This window comes from Leuciscus leuciscus, assembly GCF_965113295.1.
Source record: "Leuciscus leuciscus genome assembly, chromosome: 6".
NCBI classification, from domain to species: Eukaryota; Metazoa; Chordata; class Actinopteri; order Cypriniformes; family Leuciscidae; genus Leuciscus; species Leuciscus leuciscus.
This window is the reverse complement of record NC_138730.1, coordinates 4,402,177-4,419,419: the sequence shown is the minus strand read 5'-3', so window position 1 is coordinate 4,419,419 and position 17,243 is coordinate 4,402,177. Positions and strand designations below refer to the sequence as shown.

Sequence of the window (17,243 nt, the reverse complement as noted above, 5' to 3'; positions counted from 1 at the left end):
GCATGATTTACCAAAGTTTATCATGATTTACCATGGTTTACCATGATTTACCATGTTCTAGCATGATTTACCATTATATGCCACGTTGTAGAATGACTTACCAGGATTCTAGCATGATTTACCTTGATAAACCACATTCTAGTATTATTTACTATGATTTACAATGTTTCTAGCGTGATTTACCATGATTTACCACATTACTAGCAAGTATGTGAAGTGTCAATGCAAATGAAGTGATGAACACTGACAAAATCTGATTGTGTTATAATAGTTATTGTTATATAAGTGATTTTTTAATGTCTAATTATGAATTTAAAAGCACATGTCAAAAGACTTCATTAATAAGTAGAATGGCCAGCAGAGGGCACTAGAATACCATTATTGGCTCAGTTTCAGTTTAATCTTCATGATTTTCAACAGTTTTCTGCACTAAAGCAAACCAGTCTTTCCATGTTAACTCCATAATGCATGCTTACACTCACACACACCCACACACACACACACACACACACACACTAATACTTTTACAGATGGATTTTGACTAAATGTAATTGTAAATGTTAAAATAATGATTTTATAAAGTCTAAATATGAATTATAGAAACAATATGACAAAATAACTATTTTAAACAGCAGGGGGCAGTAAAATACCACTTATTGGCTTAATATGCCATTGTATTCATATTATTTTCACCTTTTTAAACTGTTATAGAGTCAAATTTTGTCCGATCTGTCTGAAATTTTTCATGCTTGTTCAGAGTGACATTTCACATGTTCTGACTTGTTTTTAAGAAGATCTGAGCATCTTAAAAGATATAAGCTTTCGGGGACACTTGGTCAAGGCCACATTTTGAAGTGACCCTATTATAGCCATCCAAATGAAGTAGTTCAACTTTTTCTGATAATTACTGATCTAGAGAGTCCAGAGAATTGTACTGCACTAGTTTTGAACATTATTATATGAAAATTATATGATCATAGATGGAAAAGACAATTTACAGCCAATACAGGCAATTTACCATAGGAAATATATGTTTTTAAAGTTTTTTAACAGTTATAGCGCAACCTATGGTCCGATCTCCACAAAATTTGGCATGGTTATTAATGATGTTATGTCACATATGCTCACCAATTTTTGTGAAGTTCTGAGTTTTTATATATGATTTATAGGCTTTTTAGTGCATTTTGCCACGTCCATTTTCTTTATGACCAAATATACCCATGCGCAAAATGCAAAAGTTCAACTTTTTTTTGATAATTATTGATCTAGAGAGTCCATAGAATTGTCCTAGACTGGTCTGGTTCCAATCGGGCGAAAAACCTAGGACTAGTTCGCAAAAGTAGGTTTTTAACATGTTCGTGAATATTTAATGAACGGTCTGATTGACAGCAATGGTTCTTGAGGCAAAGTTGTTCAGCATGAGGAGATCTATCAAATGATATGCAGATGAGATGCAGATGAAAAAGACCATTTACAGCCAATGCAGGCAATTTACCATAGGTAATATATGGTTTTAAAGCTTTTTAACAGTTATAGCGCCACCTTTGGTCCGATCTCCATAAAATTTGGCATGCTTGTTAATGATGTTATGTCACATATGCTCACCAATTTTTGTGAAGTTCTGAGTTTTCATTTAGGATTTATAGGCATTTTAGTGTATTTTGCCACGCCCCTTTTATAAATTACCCTATTACAGCCACCCAAATGCAAAAGTTAAACTTTTTTTCGATAATTATTGATCTAGAGAGTCCAGAGAATTGTCCTAGACTGGTCTGGTTCCGATCGGGTTAAAAACCAGGGACTAGTTTGCAAAAGTAGGTTTTTAACATATTCATGAATAATTAATGAATGGTTTGATTGACATTAGTGGTTCTTGAGGCAAAGTTGTTGAGCATGAGCAGATCTATCAAATGATATGCATTTTATGACGATAAGTGTAACACCACGTGATTACAGAGCCAAAAAACTCGTTAGCGCCAACTAGTGGCCGATTTCTTTCAAAATTCTTACAGACCTCTAGGGCCATGAGTCGAACATGCCCATCGAGTTTCGTTCCGATCGACGTCCGTTAACCTTGTCTTATAGGTGCTCAAACTTCATTGGCCGATGGCGGCCATGTTTTTTGAGATACACCAATGTCCTCATAGACATACATGGCACCTTGGACCAAGACACTGCATACCAATTTTCAAGTCAATCGGACTAACGGTCAGGTGGTTATGGGCCGTTTTATGTTTTTTTCATGTTATAGCGCCACCATGTGGCCATTCGCCGCGTTTTTTTTACTGTGACCTCAAATTGACCTCTTACACATTTGTACCGAGTTTGGTGAAGATACCTCATTTACTTCTGGAGTTATAGCCGTTTTAGTAAAATAGGCTCCTCCCACAACATACATTTGGGCGCCCCTTAGCGACCGTGAATGGAAATTTCAACTTTTTTTCGATAATTATTGATATTCAGACTCCAGAGAACATTTCTGCACTGGTTTGGTTCCAATCGGGCAAAAAACCAGGGACTAGTTCGCAAAAGTAGGTTTTTGACAAAATTCAAAATGGCGGAAAATCTATCATGACGGAAATGAAATCGGAGATATACGTTTTGTTCGTCAGGCATCCAGCTTTCCAATGATATAAGACACTTGAGTCTACGACATATGGTCTAGGAGTTATGAGCAGTTTCGCGCTTTTGGTCGCTATAGCGCCACCTATGGGCCATTCGAGGTCATAATTTGATAACCTCTCCTCGATTTTTGTACTACCATATGGCAAAGTTTCAAAGTTCCAGCTCTTACGGTTTGGGCTGCACGATGCGTTTTACGGCGGAATAATAATAATAATAATAATTAAAGCTGCAAGCAGCATTTATCGGGGTTCAAGCATTTAAGGCCTTTAAGCACATAAGCATTTAAGACATTAAGTTTTATTTAGCAAGCTTTTAACCACTGAAATAATAGATGGAAAAATCCATTTACAGCCAATAAAGGCAATTTACCATAGGAAATATGTGGTTTTCAAACCTTTTTGCCAGTTATAGCGCCACCTATGGTCCAATCTCCATGAAACTCTGCATGCTTCTTCACCATTTTATGACACATATGCCCACCAATTTTCGTGAAGTTCTGAGTTTTCATTTATGATTTATAGGCATTTTAGTGTATTTTGCCACGCCCCTTTTATAAATTACCCTATTACAGCCACCCAAATGCAAAAGTTCAACTTTTTTTCGATAATTATTGATCTAGAGAGTCCAAAGAATTGTCCTAGACTGGTCTGGTTCCGATCGGGCGAAAAACCAGGGACTAGTTCGCAAAAGTAGGTTTTTAACATATTCATGAATATTTAATGAACGGTTTGATTGACAGCAATAGTTCTTGAGGCAAAGTTGTTCAGCATGAGCAGATCTATCAGATGATATGCATTTTGTGATGATAAGTGTAACACCACCCGATTACAGAGCCATAAAACTCGTTAGCGCCAACTGGTGGCCGATTTCTTTCAAAATTCTTACAGACCTCTAGGGGCTTGAGCCGAACATGCCCACCGAGTTTCGCTCCGATCGGACTTCGTTAACGGTGCTCAAACCTCATTGGCCAATGGCGGCCATGTTTTTTGAGATACGGCAATATCCTTTTAGACATACATGGCCCCTTGGGCCAAGACACTGCATACCAAATTTCAAGTCATTCGGAAAAACGGTCAGGTGTCTATACGTTTTTTTTGTTTTATAGCGCCACCATGAGGCCAATCGACGCAATTTTTTTACTGTGACCTCAAATTGACCTCCTACATATGTGACCTGATCCAGCAAAATGAGTCACAGTGACCCAAACTTCAAAATTGAGATTTTGGTATTAATGGAAAGAGGAGACCATAAGCTTTCAACTGATATCCTAGTCAAAGTCATACCTTGAATGGTTGTAAAGATATACACATTTGAATTATGGTCGTCTGCCCTCTTTTTCCAATTGAAAACCTGAGAAAATCGCTTTTGAATTTTTTTTGCCCGTTTTTTGTTGATATCTTTCAAAATCCATTGCATTTAAAGGGATGAACTATTTATTGTACAGCTTAATTTGACCAAAGACATTAATATATGCTATTATGCCAGGCTGAAGCTCAAATTATTTTAAAAAAATTATTTGAATAAATAATTTAAAAGGCACTTTTACAAACATTTACTAAAATCAGAAAGATTGAACAGAGGTGCTACAGTTTTGCTTGAGAGAGGGGGGTGTGTGTGTGTGTCTGTCTGTGTGTGTGTGTGTGTGTGTGTGTGTGTGTGTGTGTGTGTGTGTGTGTGTGTGTGTGTGTGTGTGTGTGTGTGTGTGTGTGTGTGTGTGTGTGTGAGAGAGAGAGAGAGAGAGAGAGAGAGAGAGAGAGAGAGAGAGAGAGAGAGAGAGAGAGAGAGAGAGAGAGAGAGAGAGAGAGAGAGGCAGAGAGACAAGGAAACAGAGAACAAATAATGTTAGCCTATGCAATCATATCTTTGTGTAGGCTAGAATCTAGATGACAATAACAGTGTAACATATTCATAACGGAGATACCAACACAACAGTTAAATATTGGGTTTAAATAAATCAAACACATTGTAATGGATTCTCCTTGCAGATAAATACACTCACAGAATAATTGCACTCATTCACATCCATACACGATAAATACCACAGGGCTGTCGCTGTCATCAGAGGATGACACGTCTCCAGATCCAAAACAATCACTGACTAGCCTTAGCCACTCTTGATGACCAGCAGCAGAGCTTAGGTTAGAAGCCTCCAGTGAGTTCAACGTTTTTGGCGACTTTTTGGCGACTTTGCTCTCTTTTGACAGCGACATTTCTCAAATTAATAATATTTAATCTTTCTGAGGAGATCTGCTAGCTTGTTTACACATAGCGCTACGAGTCTGAGGAGGATGGCTGGACCAATCGCGTGCCGGTTAGTCGAAACGGGGCTTCCCATTGACAAATGATCAGCGTTTGTGTACATTTCTAAGCTTTATGATTGGTTCTATACAACGTGTAACACCATATTTGGAAAGCAGAGACGTTTGAGGGGATTCCCGGGAAATGCTCAGAGGTGACGAGAGGAGTTGAGAAAAGCAATATTCATTTCCAGCGAATTTAGTAAAGCTTTGTAAACTTTAATAGTCATTTAAATACCTTTTCTCAATTATCTGGACTACGAAACTTTAGGAGATTATTTTTGAATGTCTGTTCTTTGAAATTTAGCAATAATAATAATAAATAAAAAAATCTATTATTTCATTGTTTTTCCACATAAACGGCCCATATCTTAAAATGGAACGTTGCGACTTCCGACTCATTTCGCCAGATCGGGTCACATATGTGTACCAAGTTTGGTGAAGATATCTCATTTCGTTCACGAGTTATAACAATTTTAGTAAAACTGACTCCGCCTCCTTTGAACATTTTGGCGCCCCATAGCGACCATGAATCGAAATTTCAACTTTTTTTCAATAATTATTGATAGTCAGACTCCAGAGAACATTTCTGCACTAGTTTGGTTCCGATCGGACAAAAAACCACAGACTAGTTCGCAAAAGTAGGTTTTTGACAAAATTCAAAATGGCGGAAAAATTTGCCTACCGGAAATGAAATCGGAGATATACGTTTTGTCCGACTTGAGCCAAGGATTACAGTGATATAAGACACTTGAGTCTACGACAAACCGTCTAGGAGTTATTAGCGATTTTATACTTTTGCTTACTATAGCGCCACCTATTGGCCAATCGGGGTCATAATTTGATAACCTCTCCTCGATTTTTGTACTACCATCTGGCAAAGTTTCAAGGTTCCAGCTCTTACGGTTTGGGCTGCACGATGCGTTTTACGGCGGAAGAATAATAATAAAAATCCTTACAATTACAATAGGGTTTCAGCACTTCGTGCTTGAACCCCTAAAAATCAGTACAATTACAATAGGGTTTCAGCACTTCGTGCTTGAACCCCTAATAATAAAAATCAGTACAATTACAATAGGGTTTCAGCACTTCGTGCTTGAACCCCTAATAATAATAATAATAAAAATCAGTACAAATACAATAGGTGTTCAGCACTTCGTGCTTGAACCCCTAATTAAAGCTGCAAGCAGCATTTATCGGGGTTCAAGCAATTAAGGCCTTTAAGGCCTTTAAGCACAAAAGCATCAAAAGTTATTAAGTTTTATTTAGCAAGCATGGAAATTATGGTTTTTAGATGGAAAATACCATTTACAGCCAATACAGGCAATGTATCATAGGAAATATATGGTTTAAAAGCTTTTTAACAGTTATAGCGCCACCTTTGGTCCGATCTCCATGAAATTTTGCATGCTTGTTTAGAATGTTATGGCATATATGCTCACCAATTTTCGTGAAGTTCTGAGTTTTTATATATGATTTATAGGCTTTTGAGTGCATTTTGCCACGCCCATTTTCTTTATGACCCAATTATACCCATGCGAAAAATGCAAAAGTTCAACTTTTTTTTGATAATTATTGATCTAGAGAGTCCAGAGAATTGTCCTAGACTGGTCTGGTTCCGATCGGGCGAAAAACCAGGGACTAGTTCGCAAAAGTAGGTTTTTAACATGTTTGTGAATATTTAATGAACGGTTTGATTGACAGCAATGGTTCTTGAGGCAAAGTTGTTCAGCATGAGGAGATCTATCAAATGATATGCATTTTGTGACAATAAGTGTAACACCACGTGATTACAGAGCCTTAAAACTCGTTAGCGCCAACTAGTGGCCGATTTCTTTCAAAATTCTTACAGACCTCTAGGGCCATGAGTTGAACATGCCCATCGAGTTTCGTTCCGTTCGGCCTCCGTTAACCTTGTCTAATAGGTGCTCAAACCTCATTGGCCAATGGCGGCCATGTTTTTCGAGATACACCAATATCCTTTTAGACATACATGGCCCCTTGGGCCAAGACACTGCTTACCAAATTTCAAGTAATTAGGAAAAACGGTCAGTTGTCTATACGTTTTTTTTTTTTTATAGCGCCACCCTGTGGCCAATCGACGCACTTTTTTTGACTGTGACCTCAGATTGACCTCTTACACATGTGTACCAAGTTTGGTGAAGTTTACTTAATTACTTCTTGAGTTATAGCCATTTTAGTAAAATAGGCTCCTCCCACAACGTTAATTTTGCACCCCCTAGCGACCATGAATCGAAATTTCAACTTTTTTTCGATAATTATTGATCTTCAGACTCCAGAGAACAATTCTGCACTGGTTTGGTTCCGATCGGGCGAAAAACCAGGGACTAGTTCGCAAAAATAGGTTTTTGACAAAATTCAAAATGGCGAAAAATCTATCATGGCGGAAATGAAATCGGAGATATACGTTTTTTTCTTCAGGAGCTCTGGATTTCAATGATATAAGACACTTGAAGCTACGCCTTACGGTCTGGGAGTTCTGAGCAGTTTCGCGCTTTTGATTGCTATAGCGCCACCTATGGGCCGATTGGGCTGAGTCCGTGTATCTGAGTAGCGAGCAATAGTACTACCATCTGGCAAAGTTTCAAGTCTCTAGGTCTTACGGTTTGGGCTGCACGATGCGTTTTATGGCGGAAAAATAATAATAATAAAAATCAGGACAATTACAATAGGGTTTCAGCACTTCGTGCTTGAACCCCTAATAAAAATCAGTACAATAACAATAGGGTTTCAGCACTTCGTGCTTGAACCCCTAATAAAAATCAGTACAATTACAATAGGGTTTCAGCACTTCGTGCTTGAACCCCTAATTAAAGCTGCAAGCAGCATTACAGGGGCCAAGCCCTTATTGCTCTTTGGCTTGTAAGGGTTATTCCAGCAACTTTTCCAGCACTTTTCCAGAACAGATAGATTCAGAATTACAGATAGGGTGAAATCAAAATGAACAGAAGGTCTGATGAGAACGAACACAGAATGAAGTTAAAAAAACACACTTATTTCTGATCCCAGTGTAAGAAACATTAGTACAGCTCTTACACATGTAATAAAGGAATTGAAATGACAACTTTATACCCAATTTTAAACTTGTCCCACACAGGATTCAAACCCACATTGGAATGGTTCAGGATTCATGATACGTGGTTTAACAACTTGCGCCACTCAGAGGACATTAATTAAGGACATAAAAAGGAGAGGCTTCAATGTAAGAATAAGCAGACAAAATACATGTTAACGAGATTAGCATGTTAAGCTAGCTTAATGCTAATGTAGCTTATGGTTAACCTGATAGCTGACGAGCCACATTAGAAAGAATGGCATCTGGTTAGCATGCTAACCAATTATTATGCTAAGCTAACTAGCATAAGGCCACAAAGACAGGCTAGGTCAACTTCAGAGATGAATATCTCGGGAACGGTAGCGAATATCAAAAATCTGTTCAGTCATTTCTGTGCGGCTCGGTCCAGAGAACATCGGATCAAATTTTGGACAAAATTGAGCAAGATTTGAAGGAGGAGTAGCGAAAAAACTGTTTTTCATTTGTTCCAATATGGCGGATAGTCACATTGTTGGAAAATGACAAATGAGATATCGTCGGAGTCGGCATAAGCAAAGGAATATAATAACATAAAGCAATCAAAATTTGAACAATGTTTTCAAAAGTTATAAGCGTTTTTGCTAAATACCTTATACCTCTGGAACACTAGGTGGCGCTGTGTTCAAATTTATCAGGTACCTTCAGGCCAGGCTAATGATGATCCTTACCAATTTTTGTGCCGATATGTCAAATACTTTATAAGATATTGCAATTTATGACAAAAATCTAAATGGAGGACACGTGGTACATCCCATCCTGGCAAAATCGGTATCGACGAATTCGGCATGATGCAAGGAATCCATAGATACCACATTTATGATTTTCTGACAAACTGTTCACAAGTTATTGGCCAAAATAGCCATTTTCCATATCTCATGACCCATAGGTGGCGCTGTTCCCAACGTTGGCATGGACCCTCAGAGCATACTTCTGATGAAGTGTACCAATTTTCGTTTCGATTGATAAATTTTTGGCCGAGATACAGCCTCTTAGCCAATTTTGGGTCGACCTCGTTAAGTTTGTGACACAATAACTTTTGAACAAAGATCAATAAAAAAAATCTGTTCAGTCATTTCTGTGCGGCTCAGTCCAAAGATCATTTGATCAAATTTTGGACAAAATTGGACAAATTTTGAAGGAGGAGTAGCGAAAAAACTGAATACTGTACTTTTCAAAATGGCTACTACTGTAATGGGCGGAGTCTTAGTGTAAGATATTGGTTCTGATCAGCATGATGAGAGGAATCAGGTGTACTAAGTTTCATTTCTCTAGATCAAATGGTTCAAAAGTTATAACCATTTCAATGTTGAATTTTTGAACTGGTGGTGGCGCTATAGAGTTGGTCCTAGAGACTCAAAAATTGGTCCAATTCCTATTCATTACCATCACTAGAAGTGTACCAAATTTCATCATTTTCCTATGTACGGTTCATAGGGCTGCCATAGACTTCCAGAGGAGGAATAATAATAATAAGAAGAAAACTAACAGATACAATAGGTGCCACAGCCCCTTCGGGGCTTGGCCCCTAATAAGAAAACTAACAGATACAATAGGTGCCACAGCCCCTTCGGGGCTTGGCCCCTAAAAATGTTGCCGACGGCAGCTTTAATTCTCATACTGTATTTTCAGTTTTGGAATATGTATCCTCTCCCCAAATTTGTCAATAATAAAACACAATAAAAATTATTTAAAGAAAAGGCTTATATTTACCTTTTAAAATTTTTTTACAGCTACCTTGTAAATATATTTTTTTATTAAAAAGGTTACAATTACAACAACAATTGAAGTGTAATCTTTCTTTGTAAAAACTAAAGTATACATTTTATCATATATATTTCAAAGTTAAGGATTCATTACTTTGAATATAGCCTACATTGACAAAACATACTATATTTAACATATTAGCAAAAATTGGCAAACAAAAGCTTATTTGAGGTGGCAGATATTTTACAGTAAAAATGTGTAATCTATCCAAAACTAATCAACGAAATGTTGTCTTTCATATGTCTGTAACATCGGTCTTTCGTTTTTATTATAAGGAATATAAATGTTAATTTGCAATTTAATACGTTGCTTATACAAATACATTTTATTTCAACACATTTCAGTTGTGGTAAACAGCGCATCGCTGCCGTTCATTCATTCACACAGAAACGCGATTTACTTGAGAATGAAAAAAAACTTACTACAGTATTTCCATCCGTTGCTCCTCGAAATACCAGCACTTCTGAGGTACGTTTTCCATTATTATTATTCCTCACAGCGCTGCGAGACAGTGTAGACAAGTACACTTATCATCTGAATAAACTTGTGTTTTCTCGAGCTGATATGTGGGCGTTCACAGTTTGTATGGGATCGTCTCAGTCATTTGCGTTTGAATAGCGCGCGCTCTCCGTGGGCGTGGCCGATTATAACGTAATGAGATGAGATGAGCTCGACTGGAATCGCTCTCTTTTAATACAGATTTCACAAGATGAGAATATTTGTTTTTTATATAAATTACTTCATTTAAAAGAAGAGAATTCAAGCTTCATGCCTGTGTGTCTGAGTATTCGCTGAGTTATTGTTCATTTTCGGACGCGTTTCAGAATGGACTTCACTGGCAGAGAGAAGGCAGAACTCGCTTCGTGTTTATTTTTCTTTATTTGGCAAAAAGCACAACACTTTGTTTTTATTGTGAGTATACACAAAAATAATACACATTTAACAGAATCGATTGATGTATGAAACTCCTATGGAAAATCAAAGTCAACTGAGTATTTATGAGTTTCTTTTACACTGATAAAAAAAAAGCGAGCTGGTATCGCCGGCGATACCTCCGACCTCAGGGGGTTAAATATAAATTACTCTGAATGACAAGTATGGAAATGGTCCAACCAGTAAAATATGTAGCCTACGTTTATATAAAATAGCTTGTCAACTAATGCAAGTAAATTTAAAAAGACTTACTCATCCGAAATATTATCCACGGCAAAACGTTCGTCGTCAGAGTCCCGCTCTTCTTCTGAGGAAAATGTGAACGCTTCGTGCCATCTTCCAACGGCGCAGGAAAGAGAATGAATGAAACTTGCTGGTTTTAAGGCATTTCAGGGGGCGTTTACCTATTTTGCATAGATCACCTCAGCACATTATCTTATGAATAGCGCGCTCTGCGAGAGGGTGTGAACTCATCAGTGATGGGAATAACGGCGTTATTTTTTTCAGTAACGAGTAATCTTACTAATTACTGCTTCCTCCATTACAACGCTGTTACCGTTACTGTCAATAAAAATGCGGCGTTACTTTAATTGAGCTCACTGAAGCGGTTTTCATCCGAGTAGGCTCTCTCTCAGCCATAGGAGCTGCAAAGTTTTTTCTCTGGTGTGTGAGTGTTTATGAGGCGCGGGACTCGACAAAAGCGAGGCGAATGCCGCGAGCGTGCTCGACAGTGCACGAGAGCGACCGAGTGTGTCCGAGAACGCGCTCGACAGTGCGCGAGAGAGACCGAGTGTGTCCGAGAACGCGCTCGACAGTGCGCGAGAGAGACCGAGTATGTCCGAGAACGCGCTCGACAGTGCGCGACAGTGACCGAATGTGTCCGAGCAAATACTTTATTTATAAATAAATTACACATATCAGCATTTGAATAATCTCTGTAGCATATTGGTATCATATGCAATGTTTTAATTAGTTTATATAACATAAACTCCAAAATAGCCTGCAGGGAACGTTCAAACATATTTGTTTGACGGTTGTGAGCACGTGCGGCAAACACGACTAGAATTTGGCTAAAATAACCTCTGATGATGACATTCTCTGTAGGTTATAAAAATAAACCCCCAAAAGATTATATTGTATTATTATTATTTATGTTGATACATTGTTCAGTATTATATTGAAAGCACTTTTTGTTAAACTTACTATTGTGAGAAAGAAAATACTTCAAGTGGGGATATTTTGGGGATATTTAATTTAATTTTATCAATCAATAAATTCCTCTTGAAATAAACTTTGTTGTATTATTTAAATTTAATACTGTGAAGCTGCTTTGATACAATCTGTATTGTGAAAAGCGCTATACAAATAAACTTGACTTGACTTGACTTCAAGTTGGCTATACAGAATGTCTACCAGTTGTAAAGGTGTGTGAGTTTTATCATTTTAATTATATGCACTAGTGTATGTGTATGTATATTTTTATTAGGCTACTATTTATTTATTTTTGGTACATTTCTTAAGAAGCATAATTTATTTTTAGACTTATTTGTTGGCCAGTTGTGGTCTGTGCAATAAATATTAAAAGTTCTAAACCATCTATTGTTTTATTGTTGCACTATAGTAATGATAATATTTTAATATTTAAGTTAATAGGTGTCTCTCACATTGTCCCACAGCAACATTAAAATAGTGTAGATTAGTGTACAATGTTTTATAATAATAAGATGTTCTATTTAGTGTCAATTTCATTCATTTAACATTTCATATTGGGGGTATCCAAGAAATTTCTTATATTTAAACTTTTTTTTTTTTTTTTTTTAAGTAACGCAATAGTTACTTTCCCTGGTAATTAGTTACTTTTGTAATGATGTAATTCAGTTACTAACGCAGTTACTTTTTGTGAGAAGTAACTAGTAACTATAACTAATTACTTTTTTTAAGTAACTTGCCCAACACTGGAACTCATTACAGATAATTAGTTGAGACGGGAGAATCTGTACTTCTCTTTAGTTTCATACAGATTACATTGCATGAGAATATTTGTTTTGAATGTGAATTGTTTTATTTAAAAGTAGAAATTTAAAGCTTTCTTTAGACGCATGTTTCATGGTTGTGTGATAAGTATTAGCTGAGTTTCAGTTCATTTTCCAGACTTGTTTCAGAAAGATTTTTGCGGAGACAGAGTGAGCTGAAAGCGCACCCTGTTTATTTAATTTATTTAAAAATAAAAAAAAAGGTTTTGATGTTAATGTGAGTGTACACAAAAAAAAGAAGACCCTCTATAGTTTATAATCATGTATTTATTTTATTTATATGACCATAAATGACGGATTTTTTTAAGTTTATGTTGCTGCTATGTGAAAAAAAATCCAGCAAAACGCGTTGGCGCGTTTGCCGACCTCAGAGGGTTAATATTAAATAAAATAAAAAACGACTGAACGAAAGATACACGGATTCTCTTTAACCACCACCGCGTTTGCGGCAGAAAACTACTGCAGTGCAGCCAAAATGCTCTGTTCGACTTATCTGAGATCCTCTACTCTTCCCTGTGGATGACCTGTGACCTACTTTCTGTAAGATCTGAATTTTCCACGGTTTGAATTTTAGAAAACTGATTTTTAAGTTCTGAATTTTTTCTTCATCTTGAAAACTTGAATCTGTATTTTTTAAAACTGAATATTTGCAGTCTAGGAATTCAGAAAAAACAAACAGCTTGTCTAAAAATTTCAGCCATGAAAACATTTCAATTCATTAAATTTCAAATGTTCAAAATTCGTTTAAAGAAATCAAATTTAGAACAATTTAAAATACCAAATAAAATTCAATTTTGTAGATTACACTTGTAAATAATTCAAATTTACACAATTCAAATTATATTGTCATATTTTAAGCTCCATACTAGCCCAGAAAAAAGATACAGCGCGCTTGGAATAAACTACACATTTAACAACACATATTGCATTAAAATAAAGTAACGAGAGGAACGTCGCCCAACGTAACGGAGTAAAAGTACAGTTTTTTCATTAGAAATGTACTCGAGTTAAAGTAAAAGTACCCACATTTAAATCTACTCTTAAAAGTAAAAATTTTCAAAAAAAATACTCAAGTAAATGTAACAAAGTAAATGTACTTTATGGACCGATAAACGGACTTATGCAGTTTTAAATAATTGTAATCTCGAAAGTGATGTTGATGTCTAACATATTAAAGATTTCTGTGCCTTTTGTTTGCCTCCATATTCAGTTGTCAGTTTTTGCATCTAAATTTCAATGCATTTGTAAAAAGAACAAAATAAAAATTCAAGTTTAACCCCCTGAGGTCTACGGTATCGCCGGCGATACCAGCTCGCTTTTTTTTTATCAATGTAAAAGAAACTCATAAATACTCTGTTGACTTTGATTTTCCATAGGAGTTTCATACATCAATCGATTCTGTTAAATGTGTATTATTTTTGTGTATACTCACAATAAAAACAAAGTGTTGTGCTTTTTGCCAAATAAAGAAAAATAAACACGAAGCGAGTTCTGCCTTCTCTCTGCCAGTGAAGTCCATTCTGAAACGCGTCCGAAAATGAACAATAACTGAGCGATTACTCAGTCAAACAGGCATACAGACACACAGGCATGAAGCTTGAATTCTCTTCTTTTAAATGAAGTAATTTATATAAAAAACAAATATTCTCATCTTGTGAAATCTGTATTAAAAGAGAGCGATTCCAGTCGAGCTCATCTCATCTCATTACGTTATAATCGGCCACGCCCACGGAGAGCGCGCGCTATTCAAACGCAAATGACTGAGACGATCCCATACAAACTGTGAACGCCCACATATCAGCTCGAGAAAACACATCAAGTTTATTCAGATAAGTGTACTTGTCTACACTGTCTCGCAGCGCTGTGAGGAATAATAATAATGGAAAACTTACCTCAGAAGTGCTGGTATTTCGAGGAGCAACGGATGGAATAATGTAGTAAGTTTTTTTTTCATTCTCAAGTAAATCGCGTTTCTGTGTGAATGAATAAACGCAGAGATGCGCTGTTTACCACAACTCGCAAAAAGACGGTTTAAATTTGAATTTCGTTTCTGTGTGTGAATAAATGATCTGCTTTTAGCAAACTATTTTGCTATACTGAGTAAAATCGATTGAAATATGTTGAAATAAAATGTATTTGTATAAGCAACGTATTAAACTGCAAATTAACATTTATATTCCTTATAATAAAAACGAAAGACCGATGTTACAGACATATGAAAGACAACATTTCGTTGATTAGTTTTGGATAGATTACACATTTTTACTGTAAAATATCTGCCACCTCAAATAAGCTTTTGTTTGCCAATGTTTGCTAATATGTTAAATATAGTATGTTTTGTCAATGTAGACTATATTCGAAGTTTGAAATATGTATGATAAAATGTATACTTTAGTTTTTACAAAGAAAGATTACACTTCAATTGTTGTTGTAATTGTAACATTTTTAATAAAAAAATATATATTTACAAGGTAGATGTAAACACATTTTAAAAGGTAAATATAAGCATTTTCTTTAAAAAAAAATTATTGTGTTTTATTATTGACAAATTTGGGGAGAGGATACATATTCCAAAACTGAAAATACAGTATGAGAATTAACTGCACAATTAATAGACATGTTTTCCTTGGATATTATACAATTTGCAAGCAAAATTTGTAAAAAAAAAAAAAAAAATTGACATGCTTCCAACTGTGAACCAATTTGGTAGAATATATATATATATATATATATATATATATATATATATATATATATATATACTGTATATATATTGCTCTTGCATTCTTTCTTGTGGCTATAGGTGACACACCTGAATGAATGGCTCATTAAGTATGCGGGCCCCATTGTCTCCTAAGGTGTGAACCACTACATATGCATGATGCTGTTGAATGGTTGACGCCCCTTGCGCATATTGCCTTTACAAACAAAGTGTTTTACAAGATTTAAATCAATGTATTGTGTTATGTGAATGATAAGGGCAGGATGATTTTCACATCATTTTGAAGAAAAAACTCTAGGCAAAGACATCAATTAGTCAAAAGTCTTATTGACACGTATTTAGTATGTGTTTTGTGGCCTTATTTCAGAAACTTTAGTTTTTAGTTTTTTCAATAACCATGCATAAACATTATTCTCTCAAAAATACAAACATGTACATGCATGTTGCTCACATATTATGGTAGCCCTGTTTGTGCTAAATAGAGTGTAATTATACCTTTGCCATTAATATGTTTATAAGCAACTGAAAAAAGCACAAATGTCAGGGCATGTCAGAACATCTCAAGGACCCCAAAAACCCCTCAGACCTCAGAGGGTTAAAGGTGCCCTAGAATTTGAAATTGAATTTATCTTGGCATAGTTAAATAACAAGAGTTCAGTACATGGACATGGCATACAGTGAGTCTCAAACACCATTGTTTTCTCCTTCTTATTTAAATCTCGTTTTTGAAAAACAGGCGAATCTCCACATAACACTGACTGTGACGCAACAGTCGGGATCATTAATATGTACGCCTCCAAAAATTTGCATATGCCAGCCCATGTTCAAGGCCAGGCGGAACTGCAGCCGAATCATCGTCCGAATAATTTTTCCTCGAGAGACATCATGGCTTGCAAACGAGCGAAGCATGGCAGTTGCTCAGTGTTTGGATGTACAAATGAACACAAAGGTATTTTTTTAGTTCCTTCATCCGAGCCTCTGGAGAACCAGTGGGTTATGTGAATGTCTGATGTGTAATTGTTCAAGTTCAGACAGATAATCTTTCTCTCAAAGTTGTTCAATACTGTTTATGCATCAGTAAATCAAGCCAGTGACTAAACGATCAACTTCACGTCGTTTCTCTTAGTAGGATGAAAATAATCTTACTTAAACTGTGATTAATATACAGATAGCGATCAAAGAACAATCCCTTTCCAATCGCCAAAGCTGTCAATCACACAGCGCGAGTTTATCTGGACACTTGCCAAAACTCGTTATGAAATCGATGACGCTGTTACACTGCACAACGAAGCTCTTACTGTACGTACATCATGTTTGCATTGGTGAAATCATTAGTGAAACTACGTTGCAATGATAAGATCTTCATTCACGCGATCAACAAGCTTACACTGAAGTCTCACAGCAGCCAATCACAGCAGTGGGCGTTTACACTGAAGTCTCACAGCAGCCAATCACAGCAGTGGGCGTTTACTCTGAAGTCTCACAGCAGCCAATCACAGCAGTGGGCATTTACACTGAAGTCTCATACAGACACGCCCCTTCAAACAGAGCGTTCAAATCAGAGGCTAAAATCAGGCTAGGAAAAATACCTTTTATTTCTAAATTATAACAAATTTTGATCTAAAAAACATACTAACATTATTAGGGCACCCCAGGAAACATTCTAAAATAATAAAATAATCCATGCAATGGGATCTTTAAGGATTTATATTGTTCGGGGTTTAACAGATTAATCAGCTGAATGCTTTCATTCC

The 17,243-nt window shown here is 36.3% G+C and overlaps 1 protein-coding gene and 2 long non-coding RNA genes across 4 annotated transcripts in view; 2 read left to right on the top strand and 1 right to left on the bottom strand.

Annotated features, from left to right (window-relative positions):
- Nucleotides 1-17,243, top strand: part of LOC309501907 (uncharacterized protein) — a 427,051-nt gene that overhangs the window by 223,595 nt on the left and 186,213 nt on the right. The window lies entirely within an intron of this gene.
- Nucleotides 1-17,243, bottom strand: part of LOC309502046 — a 153,010-nt gene that overhangs the window by 116,268 nt on the left and 19,499 nt on the right. The window lies entirely within an intron of this gene.
- Nucleotides 9,806-17,190, top strand: LOC309502084. Its single transcript, XR_014207136.1, has 2 exons — nt 9,806-14,037; nt 16,083-17,190. It is a non-coding gene; the product is annotated as an uncharacterized lncRNA (long non-coding RNA).